An 8,778-nucleotide genomic window follows, 5' to 3' on the forward strand; every position below is an offset into this window, starting at 1 on the left:
TGTGACATTTATTGTAATCTGATTAAAATCCTTGTCCTTCTCTCTGTTTAATGTGCATTTAATGTTTAATCCATATTAATTCAGTTGTACCTCAGCCTTTCACTGAGTGCTCGCAGTATAAACGATGTCTCTGTTTAACCCAAGGAACCCCCTCAAAAAAGTCAACCACAAAAAATAGGATTTTCACAATACGGAGGCAGAGCCGGGGAGACCTCTCTATACAGCAGCCTAAAATGTACAAGGCCACATACAATCCTTCAAATAAAAGATATAAATACTAATAGACTCGAAATATATGTGAAAATCCATATTCAGGAACCTGAACCTTCTTACAAATTGCCGTCCAGTTCAGACACTAAAAACATTAGTCAGCCATATATTACCTTTAAATACATGCATTTGCTGTATCTGTATAAGGATTATCCAAATGTCACTTTGTTAAAAAAGGCTGTCCGTGAACTTCTTGAACAGATAAATAAAGCTAACCATGGAGCTACTAATGAAGGTAACATTATAATGGCTATAAAAGGGCCTCCATTGTGTGAAAAGGCTCCCTTAACAATAGGAGCGGATGTGGTTTTTCCATTTACTTCTGTTTAAAAATAACAACTTCCAGATACATACGGAATTAAAACCTAAAGAAATACGCTAAACTGGAATTCCCAGTGGAGGGCGGCTTCCTGCGTATCCAGACGCACGCTTACCGACCTTGGGATTTTATTTATCTCATTTAGAGAGCTCTCTCTTCTTGTGCCAACAAACATCTCTACGTTCCACAGGTCATCAAAAGACAAAGCAGACATTTGGTTGGGTTTCTGCGTCTTTCTCTTGGTTCAGCGTAAGGAGATCACAGGTAATGGGAACATTTTTAGTTACATGCAATCATTCCAAATATTTCCTTTTTATTGGAGAACAGAACCCTTTATGGGTCCGTCCATTAATTACTAAACACCTGCCTTTTGAATCAGTAAATCTGCTCAATAAGGTACTGCTCACTTAATTAGCATTTGGGATCACAGATTCATTCATTTATGCACATTACACCTTTTAAATGAAATAGGAATTTTGTTTTTAATATAAGAACTCCCAGCCGCTGAGCCTGCAAATGTCTGTGAAAGGGCAGAGCCGGACAGGTCTTACGTATCAAAGAATACCAATGGCCCTGGAGAGCCTGGAACCCTCTGTGACGACCAGGAGATTGGATTGATTAACGCTGCATTTCACCATATCGTTTCATATACAGGCATACATAGTTGCAGCAGAACCATTCCCCAGCACACGTTTGCTGACTTTGCGAGAGCAGACACATAGCAGCATGACGGCGGCACGGCACTTCGTCTTTCGAGCGTCTTGAATGTTTTGTGGTGGAAATGACCTGACGATTGCCGTGGAGGACACGCATTGATAAGTGGAAAAAAAAAAGGTTGTGGTTCACTTTAAGTACATTTTCATTCTACATACATGCTCTGGACCCCATTGTGTACGTTAATCTGGGGCATGCCTGTGTATTTAAAGGGGCAACACTGGGACGGTTTTCAGGAAGGTCCCACGGGAAGGAATGCCAGCTCCTATGGACAGAGCCGTCCCAGATGTTATTCTGAGGAATAGCACATGGTTTCTGTCCGTGTAGCTGGCATTATAGTGAATTCTTTGTTGCTGAGTGGGCATAACGTGACATCAGCACAGACATTTTCTTTTCAGTGGTGTAGATGGGCTGTCTCACGTCGGCTCTTGGGGCCACAGACGAACACTTGCCTGCTGCCTAGATAGCAAAACCATTTCATATGTTTAGTGTTTCGATAATTCCAGAGCCAGTAAATCCTTGCGGTTTCATCCTCTGGAAGTGCTGGGCTTAGACATTTTAGTGCTGTTTGCTCACGCATTCAGTATTCTGTCTCCTGTGTGAAGTTCCTCCACCTGAAGACCAAGCTTTGCCACCTCTCTCTGGCAAACAATAGGTAATTACGGTGCCGCATATTTATTCCAATAGAATAAGCCGTTAAAATGACATATTGTTCAATTAAAAGCAAAGGGATCTGGCTGTTCGAGCTAATTTTTGCTATTCTGCATTTTTAACTCACATGAAATGTTTCCCCGAAGTGCACTAAATTACATGGGACTCAGAACATCTCGCAGAAAGGGCCGCGTTGGAGCGGTTCCTGTTAAACGATTCATCAGACATGCGACCGGCCAGTCCTAAATAAACCATGAGGAAACTTTTTGTAGCAGTCAGCTTTATCATCCCAGGATCGCGTGGGAGCTGTCTGCTCCTTCGGGAGCCAGAGCCCTCATGTTCCTGAAGACCTAACGGGTCTGATACAGGGGTTCATCGCTCACGCACAGCCTGGACCGGTGCATCCCCGGTGCCTCCCGTGTCCATACAGAATGAAGCAGGGTGAATAATGAATAATTATCTGAAAATGTAGGATTACCTTAACGTGAAATGTCTTAACGATAAGCAGCCAGTGACGGTGCATTCCAAACCGGTTTATAGGGTGAAATTACCAGGAAACACTAACCGGAACGCGTAAAGCTTTTACACAGAACCCCTGGTGTTTCTAAATTCTGTGTCCGCAGACAGACTCTCCCTTCTTTGCGCAGAGAAGGGTTTTGTATTTTTCTGCATTTCTTCTGTGAGATTTGATGCTGTGACGGGGATTTGGAGCCGTTAATCTGCGCTCTGGGCTAATAAACCCACAAGTCCTATGCGTTTAGGGTGGCGAGTGTGGGAAGGGGGGTGCCCTTCTTTTTTGGTAGAGTTTGTCAGACGGTTGCCATGGAGAAGCTGAAATCAGAATCTAGAAAAAGCAAATTATTTTTGGATCTGTGATTAACTCCCCAAGAACCAGAAACGAGTGGTTCCCAGCAGTGAAAGGGCTTGAACTAATGTGTTAAGGAGCCTCTGATCACGTTATTAGTAAAAGTCAATTAAAGAGAGACGTAAAAATATAAAACCTCCCTCACCTCCCAGAAACATTTTACGGAAGTCTCTAACAAGACTTCAGGAGAGAGACCAACACATGTCGTTACGGATCAATGAAACCATGTTAACTAAAGTTAATGGTATTTTCCTGTATCGCTAAGGTTGTTTAACACTCAGCTGTATAACGGAGTAACTGAACGAGGGAGCCGGCAACTGAGGGATGAGCTGCCGGTAACTGAGGGATGAGCTGATGGTAACAGAATGGCGGAGCTGGCAACTGAGGGATGAGCTGCCGGTAACTGAGGGATGAGCTGCTGGTAACAGAATGGCGGAGCTGGCAACTGAGGGATGAGCTGCCGGTAACTGAGGGATGAGCTGCCGGTAACTGAGGGATGAGCTGCCGGTAACTGAGGGATGAGCTGCTGGTAACAGAATGGCGGAGCTGGCAACTGAGGGATGAGCTGCCGGTAACTGAGGGATGAGCTGCCGGTAACTGAGGGATGAGCTGCCGGTAACTGAGGGATGAGCTGCCGGTAACTGAGGGATGAGCTGCTGGTAACAGAATGACGGAGCTGGCAACTGAGCGATGAACTGCCGGTAACTAACCAATGAACTGCCGGTTACTGAGGGATGAGCTGCAGGTAACTGAGCAATCAGCTGCTGGTAACAGAATGACGGAGCACAAATATTTTCCAAACCAATTTGTGCATAATGGGTGGCATAAAATTCTGAATTCATATCCAAAGATTTCCACTGCTATAAATGAAATATCAATTTAGCCTCCAAAACCCCCAGTGGTTTCTCAACATTAACCCCCTATGGGGTCGTCCCAAGAAGAGCAAATGAGTTCCCACAGCAATAATTCTGCCACTAGGTATTCCAGTCTCTAATATTATCGCTTTTTACAGAACATATGGAAGTTTGAAATACCCGCATGATGAACCTTTAATTATTTTTTCTGTTTCCTTTTTTTCTGTGTTGGCTTTTTCTTTCTTTTGACCATAAATGCTAAATTGAATGAATTTAATATTGGCCTTGTATCTCCCTTGTTGCCAAATTAAGAAAATCCACACAATTTAAAATCGGTGTCTTTTATTGACATGTTAATAAATGAAGGTAACTCCACTTAGTCAATTGCCCCTGAATATCGGGGACTAACAGGTAAGGTGCGCGCTTACAGCCTCATTTAAATCGTACTTTCTGCTAAAAATCTACAAAACTATTTGGAGAATAAAAATCATTGCTCGGTCAGGCCCTTAACGCATAGATTTATTGAGCTGGCTAATTAAAACCTCTGCATGTTAAATACGGATTTTCCACTTATTACACGTTAGCGAGGTCAGGCCGCTGCTGAATATTCATGAGAACGCGGAGGGATAAGATGGGAATGAATTAAACATTAGAGGATTGCAGATCTCATGGATCACAGGAACTAACATATTTTATTTGTGAAAATATGAAAGAAATGCAGAAAAGCGAACAATGCGACAGATAGGAGATCACCTTTAATTTCCTGGAAATGGTAAAAAGCCAGAAATAGCTGAAAAGATCAAAGTCTTTCATCGGGAATTGAGAGGCCTGGTAGCTTCCTGCCTCTTTGCTGGTTTTGTGATCTCTGCTGCATTATATAAATTATTGGTAAAAATTGTATACATTTTTATTTCGCTTTGAGTAAATCGTTTAAAGCTCACACATACGCCTTGGATTGGTGTGGAAAAGAAAATTAGTCATTAATATCTAATTTGATGTAAATGATCCCCTTCGGTTAAAGTCAGGTGTCATGACGAAGATAATTCAGTAAATTCCTGACCTTCTCTCCTCCTGGATTTTTGGCAGAAAAAAAGTGGCTAATGCATTGATGCGAATTGTCACATTATGGAAGAAATGCCCTGTAATTAACTGACCCTTACATGCAAATGAGTTACCCATCAGAGCAGTTAATTTACATGTGACAAAGTCTTCAGGGCTACATACAGACATACATGTATGTGCCAGGCATCATACTGCGGGTTCCTTTAACCCTATGAGTCGGGATTGGAAGTGTCTTTAATTAAACTTCTCGCCGAGGCGCTGCGTTTCCGTTCGGAGGGATGAGATTTTATTCCGAGATGAGTTTGTCATTGTGCTGAAATATGCTGTGAAATTGCATATTGTTTGGGGCTGCATTACGTCTCATGCCAAGGGTTTGTTTTATGTTTCTCCCTGTTTATCTCCCCAGCCGTATTACACGGCCCGGGGGAGCTAAATGTTTTCTTTCAGTCTCCAGGATGAATGGAGAGCGTGTGGAGGGCTGCAGACAGCTCCGTAATGTGACTTTATGGCTTCAAGTCCTGTCTTTCTCGGGTGGCATATTAATGGCCGTGTTAGGATCATCTCATTGTGTGATTTACAAGCCACACGGAGAGCAGCGGTTATAATTCAACGTATAAATGACAAGAAATGACAGTAAATCGTCACTTCCCCAAATCTCCAAAGAATTGGTGACAGATTCGGAAAGAAAAAGCTTCTCTGAGTTGGCTCTTAAATGGTAATTTTGGGGCTGGTGTGCAGCTCTCGCCCGTTTGCAGGCCTCACCTGGCTCGGTAATGTCCTCTCTGATTTACAAGCCTGCGTTCTGGGTTCACTGTGTGGGCTCCCAGCACGGAATCTCCAAAACTTTTAACTGTTTTGGTGACCAAAAGAACCTAGCGAGCGTCAAACAGACGTGTTGATGGGAGTCGTGTTGTGGCAGACGAGTGCATGTTTCCGGTGACCCTGTGTCCCTTACACCAGGTAATCACATGGCAACCACAGCCTTTTGTACTAACGGGGAACTTAAAGAGGAATACATCATTGAGCAGCCGGTTACACCGGGCGTATAGCGAAAGGTACCATTATTAAGCCCCCTCTCCTCAGCTGTTATGTCAAGAGCCGGCCAATGATGAGGAAACCCAGGCGCAGTGATCCCCTAATCCTGTTTGGTTTGGTGCGTCGTAGTCATCATGGATCACCAATGGTCCAGGATTGTTGTGAATTGATGCACAATGGGGTGATCCCTAAATCCTGGTCTGTAGGGATGTTTAATGACATCATCCTTTAATGATTTATATACAGACTCAAACATCATGATGCAAGAACATTGTTGAGTTCTATGGCCTTCGTGTCACTTTTCTCTGTGTATATTGCTGATCAGAGGGATGCTGTGAGGGTTTTGCATGCCCTGCAGCTCTCTCACCAGTAACTCGCCTTTAATACAAATATCATTTATAAAAAGCGAGGCAGCAGGAAGGAGGTGCGATGATCTGACAGCATCGACGAGCGTTTAATGGACCTTTCTCCAGCTTTCCCTAATTAGCGATATAATCTGTCTTTAATGCTTCAAAATGATTGATTTCCAAGATTACCCATTCTCTGTTCTTCCGCTAACCAGGATCGAACTCCTTCGAGATGTCTTTACCCGCCATAAGACTGACATAAGAAATCACGTGTTCAGCTGGGCTTTATGGTACACGTTGGGGTAGTTGCACATGGTCATCGCTGTCTCGTACCTATAACCAGCGGCGCCTCAAATCACCCCAGATCCACTCTGTAGGTGCCACGGGGGTCCCTGCCTATACCAAACTACTAAAGCTAGTGATAACAGGGAATTGTGCCCCTTCTCCAATTAAATAGGAAAAGATAAAAAAACTACATTTTAATTTCAGTGATAACAGGTCCTCAGACGCAGCTTGTATTCTGCTTATATTACAGGAGCCACAGAGATTGTCAAATACTGACTAGAATGAGACATAAAATTTCCCAAGATGTGCAATTTGACAAAAAGAAAAAAAAACTGCGTTTATCATTTTTAAACCAAAAGGCATTTTTGAACCATTAGCGGACTCGGCAGGCTCTGCTGCGTTAACGCTGACAGTCAGATATATGTTGGGGGTCTTAGGCAATTATTTGCAACTGCTTCCTCCCGGAAAAAGGGCTGCGATTGGTCGATTCTAGAGCGTCACTCATCCCTATGACAAGAGTAACAGCAGGCGACAAGGCAATCACAAAGACATAATGTATTATTAAATGAGAAGCTTCCCCCAAGGCTTCATTTCCATAATCAGTGATGCAATTAATTACAAAACCAAATAATGCACATTCCGCTATCATCTCCTGCGCGCCTCGCACGCCAAGCCGATACTAAAACAAGACATTTAGCAAACATTCCACAAGGGATGCCGGACGCGTTGCGTGGAGCGCAGACACCGCTGGCAGGAGGCCACGCTCATTGGATAGAGAGCAGACACCGCTGGACAGGGGTCCTACTCAGACACCGCTGGGCCGAGGCGACACACATTACACGGAGTGCAAATACTGCCTGATGGAGGCCATAGTCATTGCATGTAGTGCTGCGAGGAGGACACTCTCATTGCACACACATCACTTGGTCACACTGGAGAGGGCAAATACCGCTGGATGGAGGCTACAGTCATTGCATGTAGTGGCGACCCACTGGGTGGACGCCATGTCTGCTGGACAGAGGCCACACTTGCTGCGTAGAGTGCAAACACAGCTGCGTGGGGGCCACACTCATTCCCTCACACACGCACACCACTCGGTTATCTTATGTTTTATTGGTATTATTTCTTGTGCAGCTTGTAGAATGTGATGTTCAGAGACTCAGAAAATAAATGGGCTCAATTTTTATGATCAGGATTTCCCTTTAAGTATATAAAAAAGCATTTAGACAGAGTATATTGCATAAAGTGTGTCTTAAATATAAATGCAGAAATGGAATTGATCGTCATCGGCCTCAGAATTTGCAAGGAAAGTCATTCATGACTTGGGGTAATTAGAAAAAAGCCTCACATCACCAAGTACAATGCCAAGCGTCAGATGGAGGGGTGTGAAGCCCTCCGCCGACGGAGTCTGGAGCAGTGGGAACGTGTTCTGTGGAGTGACCAATCACGCGTCTCTGTTTGGTAGTCTGACGGGTGAGTCTGGGTTTGCTTGATGCCCGACCTCAACACCTTTGGGATGAACTGGAATAGAGATTGCGGACCGGGCGTCAGTGTCTGACCTCGCAAATGCTCTACTGAATAAATGGACAAAATCCTCACAGAAACTCCCCAAAATCTTGCGGAAATCCTTCGCGGAAAAGGGGAAGCCGTTATATCTGCAAAGGTGTAATGGTCAGGCGTCCCAATCCTTTTGAATGATGAACGATGTATTAAGACTCTCCGAATCGAGGGACATGGATGTATAGGAACATATTACAAGGTGATGGCCCTGAACCCCCCTGAAACTAATAGAGCTGCCAATGATTTCCCAATAAGGTGATTATATTGCTGTTAATATTTTAATTAGTTTACTGGAATTTTTCTGAAAAACGGGTAATTCCTCTCAGCGATGTATTTAAATATATGGAAATTATACGTATCTTAGCAGATCTCCAAAGAGCGATTCCTATATGGGTTCTGCGGAGCCGTAAATATTCATGATCTTCCAGAACATTAATGGAAATTGAGGAAGTTTCTATAGAATGAGATAACGGCAGCTGCCCGGGTGTAATACAGAATGGGGCAGTTGTAAGGTGCGATACAGTGTGTGACACAGTACAGGGCAGAGGTAGAGGGTAATACAATATGGGGCAGGGGTAATAGTATATAATACAGTAGGTGGCAGGGGGTAATAGTATATAACACAGGGCATGGTAGGGGGCAATACAGTATATAATACAGTACGTGGGAGGGGGTAATAGTATATAATACAGTAGGTGGGAGGGGGTAATACAGTATATAATACAGTACGTGGGAGGGGGTAATAAAGTATACAATACAGTACGGGGTAGGATGCGCGGACGCTTTGTGGTGATTGACAGTCGTAATGCGAATGCG

The sequence above is a fragment of the Sceloporus occidentalis genome, unplaced genomic scaffold (genome assembly GCF_023333645.1).
Source record: "Sceloporus occidentalis isolate IW3139 unplaced genomic scaffold, rSceOcc1.0.p SCAF_430, whole genome shotgun sequence".
Lineage (NCBI taxonomy): Eukaryota > Metazoa > Chordata > Lepidosauria > Squamata > Phrynosomatidae > Sceloporus > Sceloporus occidentalis.